This window comes from Macrotis lagotis, chromosome 4, assembly GCF_037893015.1.
Source record: "Macrotis lagotis isolate mMagLag1 chromosome 4, bilby.v1.9.chrom.fasta, whole genome shotgun sequence".
NCBI classification, from domain to species: Eukaryota; Metazoa; Chordata; class Mammalia; order Peramelemorphia; family Peramelidae; genus Macrotis; species Macrotis lagotis.
Window position 1 is genome coordinate 167,486,531 of NC_133661.1, and position 17,525 is coordinate 167,504,055.

Below are 17,525 nucleotides of genomic sequence, written 5' to 3' on the forward strand. Positions count from 1 at the left end.
AGAAAGTCTGAATTTAAAAAAAAAAAGGAAAGTCTGAATTCACAAATAACTTTAAAAGACAAGAATACTTATCATTGCAATGAACTCTTATAAAGGAAAAAATGCTGTAATGTGCTAACCACCTCCCAATACAGAGAAATGTACTCGTTTTTAAGAATGAAAAATTTTTTGGACACAACTGTTTTGGGAATTTATTTTCTTTGATTATCCACATTTCTTAAAAAGAATGTTTTTTTCCCTCAATTTGTGTAGATAGAAAGTGAATGTCTTGTCAGCATTATAAACTCAACATATCTTGTATTTTGGGTTTTTTTTTTTTGTTTTTTTTAGGTTTTTGCAAGGCAAATGGGTTAAGTGGCTTGCCCAAGGCCACACAGCTAGGTAATTATTAAGTGTCTGAAACCATATTTGAACTCAGGTACTCCTGACTCCAAGGCCAGTGCTTTATCCACTACGCCACCTAGCCGCCCCAAACTCAACATCTTAAACTGAATTATTTTCTCCTCTAAACAGTCCCCTTTTCTAAATTTTCTATTAATATTGAGGGTACCCATCATCTTCTCAGTTACTAAGGGCACAATCTGTGTGTCCTCTTTTAACTGCTCTCTTCTCCCCTCGCATCTCATCTTTGCCAAGTTCTGTTAAATTGATCACTTCAGCATCTTTTGAATGTCTCCATTCTCTTTTCTTACATAGCCACCACACTAGTGCAGGTCATTGTCTCAGTCTCGCATCTCTTCCTACTTCAGTCCCTAGTCCACTTGACTACCAAAGTATTCTTCAAGTATATTATGACCATGTTCTAACCTTATTCAAGTTGCCTCTAGCATCATATATCTAGTCCTTCATTTGTCTTTTAAAGCTATTACAGCCTACCCTCACCCACCTTTCCAGTTTTCTTCTACACGTTACTTCTCTTCATATCCCCCTCATTCCAGTAACACTGGCTTCCTTGCTGTTCCTTACTCAAGGCCCTTCCTTTTCATAGGTTGTCCCAGACTTGGAAGGCTGCCCCTCCTCACCCCAGCCTCCTGGCTTCTTTCAGGTTTCAGATCATATTCCCCCTTCTGCATAGGACCTTCCCTCTGATAATCTCTCCAGTTTTGTGTGTTTTATACATGTTTACATGCCCTTATTAGACTGGAGGGCAATGGCTGAGTTTTTGTTGTTGTTGTTGTTGTCATTGGATTTCTATTTTTATTCCTAGTATAGTTCTTGGCACATAAAAAGAACGTAATAAATGTTTGTTGACCTTACTTTGTCAAACAAGAAAAATGAAGGGGAGAAAGAAATTTTCTGAAGTACAAGGGAACTACTCATACCTATATGGCATGTTTTAAACTTATGTCATAGTTTTTGGAAACTATGATTATCAGTGATGAAAGGTCTCCCAGCCTCTAGGAAAATATTCTTACTCTTTGTAGGCATAGATTTTTTTAGTAACATTTTAATCACATTTTTATGTTAATAAACTGGGAGGTAATCTCAATGTCATTTAATTATTTCTTTTAGATTTATATCACTTCAGAGCTTTGAAATCCTGTTTTGAAGACCTCACTCAGGAAAGTGTGAAAGCTTTTCAGATTCCTTTTTCTGACTTTCTTAGTTCAACGGCTTCATGTTTCCTGTTCTATTGTGTGGATGGACATAATGACCACTCAAAGAAAGACCCAACTTCTTTGGGCCTCAATTTCCTTAGATGCAAAATGAGAACATGAGAGTGTTTAATTTCTTTTGTCTTTTCTTATTTGAGAGTTTATGATCCTGTAACATAAAGCACTGCCTAAACAACACTGCCCTTTCTGCCTTTACTTTCTGCATGGGTTGATTTTAAAGGAGGGAATGGTATACTTCTTTTATTTCTTATCCCTGTCTAGCTTTAACTAAAAACGATGGTATGTAAACAGCTGTTACAGGTTACTGTCCATTGAACTAATGTAAACTTGATCTAGTTTTTTTCTCAGAAATTAATGGTATTGTGGGGACTTATTTTTATCTATAGAGATATCTACAATCACTATGTAAAACCAACTTTATAAAGGATCTTAAAATACCTATAGTAGATAGTTTGCCAAATGTGTGTGGGCAGTTAGTTGGTGCAGACAAGTTCAAAAGAAGACTCAGACTCTTGCCATTGTGCAACCTTGAGTAAATCACTTCATCTTTATTTGTCTGTGTTTCCTCATCTGTAAAATGAAGATAATAGTAGTACCTATCAGGGTTGTTGTGAGGAATCAAATGAGATAATAATTGTAAAGTCCTTAATATAGTGCTTGACATATCATAAACACTAGATAAATGTTAGTTATTGTTCTCCTTGCTACTGTGATATATTATATTATTCATATGTTTATATAAATGTTAGCTGTTATTATTATTCATATATATTAGTAAAAATTTATTAAGCACATGCAAGTCAATATGTCAGGCATAAGAGATGCACAAATGGAACAGACATTCCTTACATTCTTTCAGAAAAGACAGCATGTACCATATATAAATACATACAGTATAAATTTAGGGTAATTGGGGTAGGGCATTAGTGATGGAGGAGATCTAGAAAAGTTTCATGTAGAAGGTCATTTTGAAGAAAACCAAGGACTCTTATCAGGAAGAGTTGAAGGGAGATAGTTTTCCAGAAGTGGGGAATAACCATTGAAAAGGCATGGAAATAAGACATGGAGGTACAGCAGAAGTCCAGTTTGACTAGATAGTAAAATGGTAAAAATAATGTATGATGAATTTGAAACTGTTGGGTGAGGCCAAATTATAGATGACTTGAGAAGCCAAGCAATGTGTATATATATTATCTTAGAGGGAATAGGAAGGCATTGGAGTTTATTGAATAAAGGAGTGACAATAGGCATTTAATGATGTTAGTTCAATATATACTTCTGGGAGTCATCATCTTCTTAAAGATATTATTTGAATCTGGGGTGGCGTAGTGGCTAAAGCACCGGCCTTGGAGTCAGGAGTACCTGGGTTCAAATCCGGTCTCAGACACTTAATAACTACCTAGCTGTGTGGCTTTGGGCAAGCCACTTAACCCCATTTGCCTTGCAAAAAACCTAAAAAAAAAAAGATATTATTTGAATCTGTGGAAGCTGATGAAGACTGAGCCTTGAGGCAGGCACATCCACAGTAAAGGGGAATGGTCTGGCAAGGGGCAAAGAAGTCAGACAAGTAGGAGGAGAAGCAGGATAGAAAAAGGGTCATGAAAACCAGAGAAGAGAATATGCAGGTTGACTGATCAACATTTAAATGCTGCAGAAAGGTCAACAAGAATAAAAACTGAGAAATCAAACCATTCAATTAGGTAGTCAAAAAGTCATTGTTAACTTCTGAGAGAACAGTTTTTGTTGAGTAATGAGTTGTGTCAGATTGTAAAGGATTGAGAAACGACTGAGAATAAGAGGAAAGAGAGATAAAGTGTCTCCCCAAGACCTAGCACAGTTAGATTAAGCAGGGGAAAACAGTACAGACATAAAATTATATTTAATATGATATAGTATCATGGTATATGGAACCAGTCTTATGTTACTTAACTGGATAAAGGTTATATTATGTCCAATATATTATAGGCTTCTTGAGATGAGAAATAATTTTGTTTTTCATCTTTGCAACCCTAACAGCTCTATTAAAGTCTTTTTTAAAATGGAAGTTTATGTCAGTTTTTAAAGATTGCAGAGAAACTCAAGGTATAAAAAGTTCTAACAAGTTGGAAAGTATGGACCTAGTGAAGGATTGCACATTTGTTGTCTGAAGACCATTCTTAAATTTAGATATTCTTCCCCTAGAGTGGCCACTGGGTGGTGAGAATTTTTAGTCAACTGTTCTTATATACTGACTACACTAATAAATTATATAGGAGTTGCTATCTGGAAAACAAAATGTTCATGTCATTTAAAATTATGGATTTCTCTTTGATGTATCTCTTTCTGATCATAGCTTTTTTTTTTTTTTTTAGTTTTTGCCATGCAGTGAGGTTAAGTGACTTGCCCAAGGCCACACAAGCTAGGTAATTATTAAGTGTCTGAGGTAGGATTTGAACTCAGGTACCTCCTGACTTCAGGGCCAGTGCTCTTATCCACTGCTCCACCTAGCTGCCCCTGATCATAGCTTTTCAAATGCATGAGGTGCTTTATAAATGCCTGCTGAATTGAATTCTTCATAGTTCTTCCTTTTCATTTAAAACAAAAGAAGGAAAATTTTCATTAGTCATATAATTCAGAATACCTTAATTAGAGAAATTTTCAAGTAATAATTTGAGATTTTTTAAGACTTTTAAGACTTTTTTAAAGACTTTTCTAGACATTGCTATTTTGCTGCTTTTTTCTTCAGTTTGTGCCTTTAGAAATTATTTTGTATTCCTTTGGATATGCCTATCTGGGTTTTTGTTGTTATTCTATCAGTAGAATGTAAACTCCTTGAGGGTGGGGACTATTTTGTTTTTGTCTTTACATCCTTATCAAGTTTCTAATAAATGTTTGTTGAATTAAATTGTATATTTTCCTTAGCAAATATAGATATTAGAGATCTAATTGTTTTCCTTTCCTCTTCATCCTACACCTTCATGATTTATACCTCTAAAATAATAGAAGGAAGCTTATATTTACATTGAATTTTGTATTCTTTGATCCCTTGCCCCACTGTACTGCTTCACTATGTCAAAAAAGTCTCAATTTGAGTATATATGTGTGTGTGTGCACACACATACATAAAACATTAATGTGATTTTGATTAGGATGATAGATTTAAATATAGAAAGTACCTAAAAATTCATCTGACTCAAGCCCTCTAATTTTTACAGATGAAGAAACTGAGACTGAGAGTTTAATTGAATTGCCATATGTAATCCAATTAGGAAGTAGCAAACCCAGGATTCTGATTTGTTCTACAACATTCACTCTTTTCATTTTAAGCATTAGATCTATATTTTGTTCCATTGGAGTTAATAAAGGTTACCTTTTATTAATACTTAGAAAAGTTTAGTATAATACAAGGTAACAAATTTTCAACAAACACACCAAAATTTGTTTATCCAAATGAATTTTGCCCCCCTTTAAATAACCTCTTTAAGGGAGGAGGTATCTATACTTATTTTGAGGGTTTTTTTACCTTTTCTTTAGAAATACTTCTATTTTTTACTTTATTTTAGAATAATGATAATTCTTTTTTAGAATTAGTTTAATCAGTAGCAGTTTGGTAACCACAGTTCATATAGTCGTGGTTATATTTACGGTATATAGTTTTATATTTATATAGTTAGTTATAGTCATGGCACATTCTACCCTACTCTAATATCTCCTTCCGTTTCTGTTTTCCTCTTTCTTTTTATTAATACTATCTCTCATCTCTCCTACAAATTGATTTTGTGATGCAAATGCTAGAAGTTGAGGACTATCAAGAACTTCAACCAGTAACAAGTACCTAGCAAGATACAACCTAGTGGCTAGAGTTTTACATCATAAACTCTCTACTGGACTATCCAGGTGACATGTCTATACTACAAATAGTAGACTTTGAAATATCCTAGAGAACTCAGCCAATAAACTCAGCCAATAGTGGACTTTGAAATATCCTAGAGACCTCAGCCAATGAACTCAGACCATAACACAAACCTAACTTTTGCTCATAATCACTCAGTAATAATGTTAATTCAAAAAACTTAAAGCAACAATTTTTATAGATATCATCATCTAAAATTCTCATAATCTTCAAGCTCCATGAATGAAAAATTTCAAAATAAAAGTGGGAAAAAAGTAAAAAGGGAATCAAAATCATATGGAACCAGGATAAAGGTACACATTGTTTGTCCTATCTGTTAATGAAGCTTTACAAAGGATGTATTAATTGTGGTGTGGAGAATGAGCTTACATTCTAATACTTACTATAAAAAAGCAGTTATTTTATTGACATATTCAGTTGTTCATAGTAATGACTAGTCCCAGGATTTTTCTATCTTCCTTCCTTCCAAAAAGATGAGAACAAGAATATAATAGTAATAAAAATATAGACAGAACTGTTGCTCTCAGTGTCCTGGTCATAGCAATGTATTTAATTGCCATATGTATGCAGACAATTCTTAAATTGACTTATTCTGTGTGAGCCTCTCTGTTGACCTCTAGTCTTCCATCTCAGACTGCCTTTTTTGATATCTTGAACTGGATAGCCAGTAGACTTCTTAAACTCAACATGTCCAAAATAGAACTCGTTATCTTTCTCCCAAATAACTCCCCCTCCTTTCCTATTACCATCAAGGGCAATATCATCTTCCCAACCTCTCAGGATTGCAGCCTAGAAGTCATCTCATCTCCTCACTGTCTCTCATCCCCATAAGCAATATGTTTGCCCAGCCTTTTGATTTCACCTTTGCAACATTTATGATTTCACCTTCTCTCATCTGAGGCTGCTCCCAACCTAGTGCAGGCCATCATCATCGCTTGTCTAGATTGTTACAGGCATCCACTTGCCTCAAGACTTTTTTTTAATAATTCAGCCACAAAATATTTTCCTACACTTCAGTTCTGACCATGCTACCTCCTCATTCTTAGACTGATTAAACCTAATAGCACCTGGTACCTTAAGATCCTATCCATAGCCCTTCAGAAGGACTCTGAATGCTGACCAGAAGTCTTCTGATTCTCTACCCCGGGGCATTAATCACTTTATATCTCAAATAGAGGTCTTCTTCCACCTTATTCCTTGCCATCTGTGTGCCTTTTTTGCTGTTTCATGAACAAGACACTCTGTCTCTTCTCATCAGGTTTTTTACTCTGGCTGTCCCCTAGGTCTGGAATACTCTTCCTCATCTCTACCTGCCAACTTTCCTGACTTCCTTTAAGTTCCAGCTAAGATCCCTTCTTTGAAAAGAAACCTTTCCGTTCAGTGCCTTTTATCTGATCATTATTTCCTATTTATGCTGTATACAGTTTGTGTGTGTCTTCTCTCCCCATTAGACTGTAAGCTCCTTGAAGACAGCTTTGCCTTTGTTTTCATCCTCGGGCTTAGCTTAATAAATGTTTATCAATTGATAGATTGAAAAATTATTCATAAAAATTTAAGAATAGTTCTTAAATAGATATTTCTATACCCAATACTTCTCCAAACAGCATCAATTTTCAAATTTATAGATATTCTAGAAGAAATTTATGGATATCAGAAACATAGCAGAAACAATTAAAAGCATGTGGAGTAGGACAAAGTACATATTATCACTGCTATTAGCATTATCCTAAAGATATTTTCATTGGTCTTTAAAATATGAACTTAAATCTTAGGATCCTTATTTGTTTACTTAAAACAGCCATTTTTAGTCAGTTGCACAATAAGTATTGTGCATTAAATATCTAATATCTAAATATCAAAGAATAATAACAGGATAGCAACTTTCCTCAGATCATTTCTGAATTTATGATAAAAATAAAATGAGAAGTAATAATAATGGGATCTCCCTTGGAGATAGTGCATACATAGTACTTTCTTTATCAATTAATATGATTCTGTGTGTGATGACACAGACTTCTAAAGCCTAATACCAAAGAGACTGGCCGATTTCTTGAGCTTGGGAGTTTTGAACTGCAGCATGCCCAGTGGATTAGGTGACTGCACTCAGTACAATAGTCAGTTTGGTCATCTCCCAGAAGCAGGGGAGCCCAGGTTGTATAAGCACATGTTGGGCAATCACTTGTTAAGGACATTGTAGAAGGGATTCTTAGTCATGTTTGGATTGAACTATATGTCCTCTGAGGTCACTTCCAACTCTTAAGTGTTTTTTCTATAATTCTGAGGCTGTTGTTGAACTGAGCCCATAGGATAGGAAATTTTGAGGCAAGGAGAAAAGAGTTTATAATTAATGACTTTACAGAAAGGATTCCTTCTTTCTGGGAATTGAATTGAGATTACTCACTCCGAGTCTTTCTCCCAGAAATCCCAAGTGATGGCAGAGGATCATCCTATTATAACTGATATAATTTTTACCAGAGTTTTCATCAAGATACAGCTGATTGGGGCGGCTAGGTGGCATAGTGGATAGTGTGCTAGTAATAAGTGGAAGCAGGCCCATTTAAGTAGCCCTTTATTTCCAGTCTACGTGGGGAAAAATATATGTTGCCTGTGGAAGAAGAAAATAAACAATTTTAAGAGATTCTACTGGTTTGGTAGCGAGTGGAAGGGTAGGTTGGAATGTGTGTGAGGTGGGGCAGAGAGTTTTCTGTTTGCAGTGCCTCTTTATAGTACATTACTTCTTATCCTACTATCACAGTGATTTACACTGTGAGCTATTGAGAATGACTGCCTTTTACTAAGCTTTTTAAAACTGAAGAAGAGGGACAGCTAGGTGGCACAGTAGATAGAGCACTGGCCCTGGAGTCAGGGGTACCTGAGTTCAAATCCAGCCTCAGGCAATAATTACCTAGCTGTGTGGCTTTGGGCAAGCCACTTAACCCCATTTGCCTTGCAAAAACCTAACAAAAACAAAAAAAAAAACTGAAGAAGAAAGTGGCTGAGCCATGTGAACTTTACTTTTTAACTTAAGAGAAGCAGCATAATGAAATGGCAGGATATGGAATTTTTCTGTGTTCTGCAACTGTGGCCTCATCACTTAATTTCTTTGAATTTGTTTCTTCATCTGTTAAATGGAGGTCATAATGCCTTTGCTTATGGATCAGATCAAAATATTTAGAAAAATCTGACAAACACTATTAAGATGATCACTGGATGGTAAGTTCCATGAGGATAGGAATACCTGTGAGAGGCAGCATATTGTAATGGATAAATAACTTAACTACTTAGTGTTTTCTAGACTACTCTTTAAGACTATAAATCACTTTGATAAAGGAAATTTCCCAAAATCAATGAAATTATGAATCTAGTCTCTATCCATATTTAGTATTTTTTTAAACTTTCAAGGAATTTACCTAAACTAGTATATGACTTTTGCTTGACCTCAGAAACCAATGACAGATTTGAGCAACAAAAATAAGCCATAGCAGTTAAGAGAAAGTGATAAGAGCACTAGAATACATGCTATATAATTGAGAGAATTGAAAATGGATTTACCAGGAGCCGTAATAATAATCTTCAAGTATACTACATTACAGAGGGTTTATGTATACTTTTTTCCTGCTTGGTGGTTAAAGCATAGACTTAAGGGCAGTCAGTGGATATTGAGTAGTACAGATTTATGCTCAATGTAAGGAAAAATTTCCCAATACTCAGAACTTTCCAAAAATAAATTGGATTCCAAAGGAGTATCAGAAAGCAATGAATTCTTTCTCTAAAGGACTTGAGGCACATGTTGGGCAATCACTTGTTAAGGACATTGTAGAAGGGATTCTTAGTCATGTTTGGATTGAACTATATGTCCTCTGAGGTCACTTCCAACTCTTAAGTGTTTTTTCTATAATTCTGAGGCTGTTGTTGAACTGAGCCCATAGGATAGGAAATTTTGAGGCAAGGAGAAAAGAGTTTATAATTAATGACTTTACAGAAAGGATTCCTTCTTTCTGGGAATTGAATTGAGATTACTCACTCCGAGTCTTTCTCCCAGAAATCCCAAGTGATGGCAGAGGATCATCCTATTATAACTGATATAATTTTTACCAGAGTTTTCATCAAGATACAGCTGATTGGGGCGGCTAGGTGGCATAGTGGATAAAGCACCGGCCCTGGAGTCAGGAGTACCTGGGTTCAAATCCAGTCTGACACTTAATAATTACCTAGCCATATGTCCTTGGGCAAGCCACTTAACCCCATTGCCTTGCAAAAAAACCTAAAAAAAAGATACAGCTGATTAAAGTGAGTTGTGCCTTCAAAAATATTCATTGTTGGCAAAGTCTGCGATCTTCTATTATTGTGAATGAAATATCATTTAGCCTATGATAGACACTCAGATGACTGACTGCATAGATATTTTAAAATCTGACTTTTTTCCTTTTCCAAACTAATTTTGTGGGAGTAGGAAAAAAAGACTACATAGCTCAACAATAAAAGCCATTGTGTATACAAAATTTACTTAATTTTTTTATGCTTCCTTGGCAAAGATTAACTGGCCCTGTTTATTGCTTGTAAAATATCTAATTTATATTGAAAGCTATATCCCACATGAGTTTAATATGAACCTCTCTATATCTCTATAGATTTCCCTTTATAAGCTGAGCTATCCAAGGGACAAGATATTCTTAGCCTTTTTGCATCAATTTTATTCACTCAAAAATCATTTTTTTTATTTTTACACATTAATTTTAGTCAAGAAAAAAACAACAGCAATAAGGATTAGGAGACTGTCACAATTCAATGCAGTCCAGTAATTTTTAAGCACCTACTATTATACTATAGCATATTGGGTCTCAGGCAAGATGCAAAAATAATATATAGTCCCAATTCTCATGGAACTTATCAACTAGTAAACTACTTTTTTAAACTTCTTAGTGTACTACTTAACCCCATTGCCTTGAAAAATCTAAAAACAAAAAAAGAAACAAAAAAACTTCTTAGTGTTACTTAATTTTCAGGTGTTCTATTCTTTAGGTTCTTTTGATGACCTTCACAGTGCATAATACATAGCAAATGCTTAATAAATGTTTATTGATCAATAAACTTATTTTTATAGGTTTGTTTTTATAGGCTTATTGACCAATTAATGGCCTGGATGGTTGATTTGGATAAGGTAGACTATCATGTATAAAATGTTTTGTTTTTATAGGTTGGGAACTGAAATGAAATTATTGGGGGAGGTCACAAACAGAGGAAGTTGCCTTAGCTAGTTAGAACATTGCTCTTGAGTTCTGGCTAATAAATTTAGTTGCTATTTAAAATAGGTAGCTTTCCTTTGCAAAGGGTCTTAATATACTTCATACATTTTAAAATTAAATTACTTAAATTCCATCGAAGGTATCCTAGTCATGATGAGTCATCTTAAAAATGAATAAAGATAAAAATCAATCCCTATTTCTGGAAAAAATATTCCAAGTACATGCCTTGCTAATAAAATTATATTCATATACCAAAAATATATAAAGCCTGGGATATTGAATGCTTAGCTGGATATCTGAATGAGACAGATAAATCATTAATGTTGTTTTAATTATATTTTTAAATTCAGTGTAAAATAAAATTTGCTTATAAAGTAAAATCCTGTTTTTAAAATTTCACAGGACCACCTAAATTGTTTAATTATAATAGGATTTTTGTTATTGTTAATATATTCCTAGAAATCACATTTCAAGCCTGCAGAACATGGAGTTTCAGAATGTCTGTTGGAATTAGGAAGTGAAAAATCTTCATTTACTGTCTATGTATATTAAATTCCAATAGAGGAAAGAGGGAGTTAACTTATTTTTTTTTCTTAGTTTCCATTTCCCCTTACTGCATTTTTGTTCTTCTACCTTCTTGAACATTTATTTATTAATGCTGTTTTGGAGAATGTTAGAGATTCAAGGGAGTTTTTTTTTTTTTTTTTGTCTGACAGGGAAGAATTAGATGTTGAAAGGGTGTTTAAGGTAAGAAATAATAGGAGAATTAAGGTACCCCCACTTGATTGACGCAAGAGTCAGGAAAACAGAAACTTGTTCACTTCTCCAATTCACACTTTCTTATAAGACATATGTAACCTGGCAGAGGTTGTTGAGCAGGATTAAATAGAGAATTTTTTATTCTTGCAATGATTTGGATTTTAAATCTAACATTAACATGATCTAGTGAAAGATAAGTCTCAGGGCAGCTAGGTGGTACAGTGGATAGATCACTGGCCCTGGGAGTCAGGAGTACCCGAGTTCAAATCCAGCCTCAGATGCTTAATAATTACCTAACAGTGTGACCTTGGACAAGCCACTTAACCTCAATGCCTTGCAAAAAAAGGTAAGTTTCATTCTACTTTTATAGGACAGAGATAGCATAATATAAATAAGGAGAATCATAAAGGCAAATCATAACATTATGAAGAAATTATTAATTATCTTTCCCCAGACAAAGGATATGTAGTATATTTTGCTTTGGAGTGAAGGGATAAAAAAAACATAATTTAAAATGACTAGAAAAATACTTTTCTAACTGTAAAAAATAAGCAGATTTAAACTAAGTCATTGATTAACAAAGAGGTGAGAGAATTTTTCCCCTCAGAAGTATAAGGGAATGCTAAAGGGTCTAGGAAGAGTCATCACAATTTGAACTTAAAATCTAGATACATAAATAAAGTTAGTATAATAATAGAATACTTCATAGTCCAATTGATTTCAGGCTCTATTGAATAGAAATTTTTAGTCATTGTATTTATATCTCCTATGCCTAGTATTATATCTAGCAGATATTAAGCCTATAACAAATTCTTGATTGATTTATTGATTCTTATTATTAATAATTACAATATATAAAGCAATATTTTATATAAATTAAAATATATTTGTACAAATAAATATATATACGTACATATATATATATATATATATATATATATATATATATACACACACACACACACACACACACACAGAAAGAACTTTATATCTATAGTTCAAGGACCATAGTAATAAGTGAAGAAAGGCTTACCTTCAGATTGATCATGGGGTTCTTTTTGTCAAAATTTGTGAACTCATGTATTAAGATAATTCTAGAATTATAATTCTAAAGTTTGTAAGTTCTCCACCTGTACTGTCTCTGAGATCCTAGAATAGCAAAACACTTGGTAAGTCAAGAAAACAGCAACAGGACCAGCTCAGATCTTCCATCCTGAATTTTACACAGCCTGGTCCTTACATTGTCAAAAGTCAGGAAGCAAGCTGAGAGAATGACCAAACAAAAGAATATCACTATGAAAAGCTATCATGATGACATGGACATTTAAGACACTAAACAGAGGAAGAGAATAACTCAAGACATCTGCAGGTCAAGCCTTTAAACACACATGCATGCGTGCATGCACACCCCCCCACACACACACACCATTTTGACAAAAATTCAACTAGAATTCTTGGAAAGGTGAAGCAAGAAATTTTAAAAGTTTTAATTTTTTAAATGAGAGAGCTTGAGGAAAAAAAATGAAAAAGAAATGAGAGCTATGAAAGGAAGGGGATTAACAACCTGCTCCAAGCAGTACTAAGCCTAGTCCAAGTAGCAAACTTCTTAAAAATTTAGAATGGACTAATAAAAAAACTAGTTATTCTATGAAACAAGAAGAAATATTGAAACAAAGTTAAAAGAATGAAACAGATTTAAGGTATCCCATAGTAAAAAACAGATTTGGAAAACAGATTGAGGGGGAAAAATGTAAGACTCATTTGATCAGCAAACTGATCAAAGGAGGGAAGAATAGCACACAGTTTGTTACATTTCCCCTCAAAAAAAAATTAGCAGGGAAAGGAAAAGAGGGAGAATTAAATGGGAGAAAGATTAAAGGAGAGATTAATCCTAAGAAAAACAAATTGCAAGAATACACAAAAAATATGTAGCTGATAGAGATGACAAAGAATAGAAATCTGAAAGAGTGCCCACTCATGGAATCCTGAGAACTAATGACAAAATTATTATTAAATGTTAATATTAAGAAATTAAGCAAAAGTCTCCGTCACCTGATTGAGAGATAAAGGACTCAGTATGCAGAATGAGACTTTTTTTTTTGCATTGGCTAATATGGACATCTGTTTTGCTTGACTATACATATTTATAGAACTAAGGTGCCATTATTTTTAAAGAACCAGAAGTATAATATAGAAGATTGAAGAAGTTGAAAGAAGAAAATGAAAATAACAAAGCAATCTAAAAGGGTTATTAAATTAACCAAGTTAAGTATAATCCAAGATGAGATCCTCATTTGCAAAAATTCTTATTCAAAACCAATACTGAGCATACAGGTTTGAACCTCAGAGTCAAAAAATCCATAGAGGCTGATTAGCTGAAACTGAATTAACCTCTAATCAGTGATCAATCTTTAAATCTTTTTTTCCATAGGTGTTGCACATAATACATTGTATTGTGTGGTATTTATCAGCAGTCCAGAGGAATTCAAAGCTGAAGCTAGAATGTGTTGACAGGCTTGATGCGTGGATATTCAATAGCTGCCCCTCAGGTCTTCTGCTTCAGAATCTGGATGCACTTCTCAGGGCTCCTGAGAATTAACATGGAGATAATAATTGAATCTATGGGAGCTGTTGAGATCACCAAGTGAAATAGTAGAGAAGGACAAGAAGGCTTAGGATAGAGCTCTGGGGCACTTATCTATAGCAGACATGGTAGAAGCTTACTGATTTAGGGCTTCCTCAGCAACTTGATGCATACTTTGGATACCCTGTAAGCAGCTCTCATGCAATTTAATCACAATAGAACTTACCTCCCCACTTCACTCTTCCTTCCCTGTTCGGCTCTTTGGAAGGCACTCTCCTCCAGGTTCATAACTTTGGAGTCAATTTTGACTCCTCTCTTCTCTACTTACAAATTCAATCAGGTGCCTGATATCATCAAAGGACACTAAGAAGGAATTGTCAGGTAGAAGGAAAACCAGGAAAGAATAGTGTCATGGAAATCTAAAGAAGAGGGTAATCTACAGAGTCAAAAGCTGCACAGAGTTCAAAAAAAGGTGAGGATTCAAATCCATTAGAGGTATAGGATAATATAGCTAGTAGAAATTGATGGGTCCAATGAGGATTTTTTGAGAATGGGGGATAGATCCATAGGCATGTTTGTGAGTTATAGGGAGGCAAACAATGGACATGTAGAGACTGAAGATAAATGAAAAGGTAGTAATAAAGGAGTTTAATCTTCTGGAGATGACATGGAATGGGATCACTTGTGCATGTGTAATGATTGACCTTAAAGGAAAAGGGCTTCTTGTGAGACAGGAGTGAAAGAAGAGATATTGGCAGAAGATATTTGGGTCATAATAGGAGATAAGGATGAGAGGAGAGGGAGCTACTATTAATGTTATGAACAGACCACTTTCCCACCATCTGTTAAAATTTTATAATTACTCAGGGAAAGATGAAAACTTCTCTAGTATAATAGAAACAGGAGACTGAAGTACTCAACTGGACCTTCCTCCTGCTCAGTATATTACCTGGGATAAGCTATGTGTGACATTTCATTGATGACTTCAAGTTTCAAGCATATAATCTCCTAAATACTTTGTAATTCTTAAAATTCTTTGTTTTAAGCTTTAGTTTTAGGAATCTTGATGATGTCTGTCTTAATAATGATAATCCAATTAGTCTTCCTTACATAGATTCATAAAACACATAGCCTCTGTCCTTTTGGCCTTAGAAAATACTTTACTCTTCCTAGTTGAAAATCTATCATAACAATTAATACTGGTGATCTTTTTATCTTTAACCCAACCCAAGTTATCTAATATTAAATATTGTTCCTCTAAAGAATATAAGGTCCCTGACAATTAATATAAATTGCTTCTCACTTGTAATTCCTAGGTATCTTCTAGAGTAAATTGGACTTAGATGCTATAATAAATAATAATAATAATATAACACTAGTTAATAATAGCCAGGTATTTATGTGGTGCTTTAAGCATTTTATATGTTATTTCAGAGGACTTCAGTTTTGAGACTCTTCTGCTTACCATCTGTAACTTGACCTCTCTGGGTCTCAAATGTTATCAGTAAAATAAAGAGTTAGGCTAGATACTCTCTTAAGATCCCTTTCAGCTTATGATTTTGAGATTTTTATTTCTCATGTTTAATCCCCAAAGATGGGACTGGAAAAAAAAAACCAGAAAGCTCTTACATGGGCATTCTTAATATAACAGACATATGGGGTAACTTGCCCTTTCTAATAAACCATGTAAATGTAAATGATCAGACTAGAGTGCTTCTAGAACAGACAGTCTTCTGATATTATGAGCAGCCTAAGAATACTTGTATCCACTAATAGGAATAGTATTTTTTAGGGGGGAGGGGGACTAGCAAGTGATTGGAGTTTTTTTCTTGATGAAAGAAGTTTAACCAAATTCATATATATTTCTTTTTGAGCATAGGGCTGTTAAAGTTTATATTGTTGATATTTCTAGGAATTGATTGCTTGCAGAAACAATGAATAATAAAATATTGCTCAAAAATAATATTCAATGAAGACCCTTCCCTACAAGCCTCTGACATACAGACAACTGTTCTAGCCACCATACAAATGAAATGAAATCTGAATCCTTTCCATAAGAAGTTAGGGAACACTCTAGTGCCCCTAGATATGAAATAACTAAAGAATTTCTTTACAAACTTAGCACCTAAATTAATCTTTGAAGAATTTTTGGAGTACCTACAATGTTGCAGGCCTTGGATCCTGAAGTTTCATGTACAAAAAATGGAATAGTCTTTTTTTCCAGCAATGGGGGCCTATGTTCTCTTAAGAAGACAAATACATGTATTAAAATATATATATATATATATGCATATATATTAATATATGTCACATTAGTATAAATGGAATAAAAATTTATACAAAACAGTTTTTAAAAAGGTAGTTTGAGACAAAGAACTCTAGTAAAGAAAAAAATAGAATTATATGGATGGAGTCTCTTGTGGAATGTTTTCCGGACTTGAGATTGGAGCTGTCTTTGAAAAAAATAAAAGATGCTGACAAGAATGATGGAGGGGGAAGGGAATTTTTTAAGGGAAGTTATTCCATATTAAATAAAGATTCAAAATAAGGACTAAGAAAATTGTGCAAAATTCATCAAAATGTGAAATTGATCAGAGTGGAGGATCTGTGTAAGAAATCAAGGAAAAGGGTGGTGTAGTGGATAAAGCACCGGCCTTGGAGTCAGGAGTACCTGGGTTCAAATCCGGTCTCAGACACTTAATAATTACCTAGCTGTGTGGCCTTGGGCAAGCCACTTAACCCCATTGCCTTGCAAAAGCCTAAAGGAAGGAAGGAAGGAGAGAGAGAGAGAGAGAGAGAAATCAAGGAAAGACCCAGGAGATATCCATCTAGAGGACCTTGAACATTTGGTAGCAGGTCAGTTCAGTTCAATAAACAGTTCTTATATGCCTAATACATGCAAGCAACACATTAGACCCTGGGAATACAAGGGGAAAAATCAAATCTAATCTCTGATCTTGCATTTTGGCAGTTTGGAATTGATTTGCTAGACCCTTGAAGCGACTCGTTTTTGTTTTTTGTTTTTTATTTTTTTTAATTTATTTAGTTATTTATTTTTGTATTTTACAATTTTTCCCCTAATTTCACTTCCCTCTCCTCACCCCTCAGAGAAGGCAGTCTTTACATTGTTTCCATGCCAAACATTGATCTAAATTGAATGTGTGTTGAGAGAGAAAAAATATCCTTATAGAAAAAAATAAAATAAGAGCAAAATTGCAAAATAAGAAAACTTTTTTAAAAAATTAAAGGTCTTTGGTCTTTTTTTCAAACTCCACACTTCTTTTTTCTGGATCCCGATAGTATACTCCATCGCAAATACCCCAAAATTGTGCCTGATTATTGCACTAATGGAATGAGCAAGTCCATTAAGATTGATCATCGAGGCAGCTAGGTGGCGTAGTGGATAAAGCACCGGCCTTGGAGTCAGG

The 17,525-nt window shown here is 34.2% G+C and overlaps 1 protein-coding gene across 3 annotated transcripts in view; it reads left to right on the forward strand.

The window, feature by feature from the left end:
• The window catches only part of RFX7 (regulatory factor X7), a 201,484-nt gene that overhangs the window by 132,012 nt on the left and 51,947 nt on the right, over positions 1 to 17,525 (forward strand). The window contains exon 2 of one of the 3 annotated variants that reach the window (XM_074234610.1): positions 1,513 to 14,569. The exons of the other annotated variants lie outside the window; for them this stretch is intronic. The gene's annotated coding sequence lies outside the window, so the exon portion shown is untranslated. The remainder of the gene's footprint in view (positions 1 to 1,512; positions 14,570 to 17,525) is intronic. 3 annotated transcript variants of the gene reach the window in all.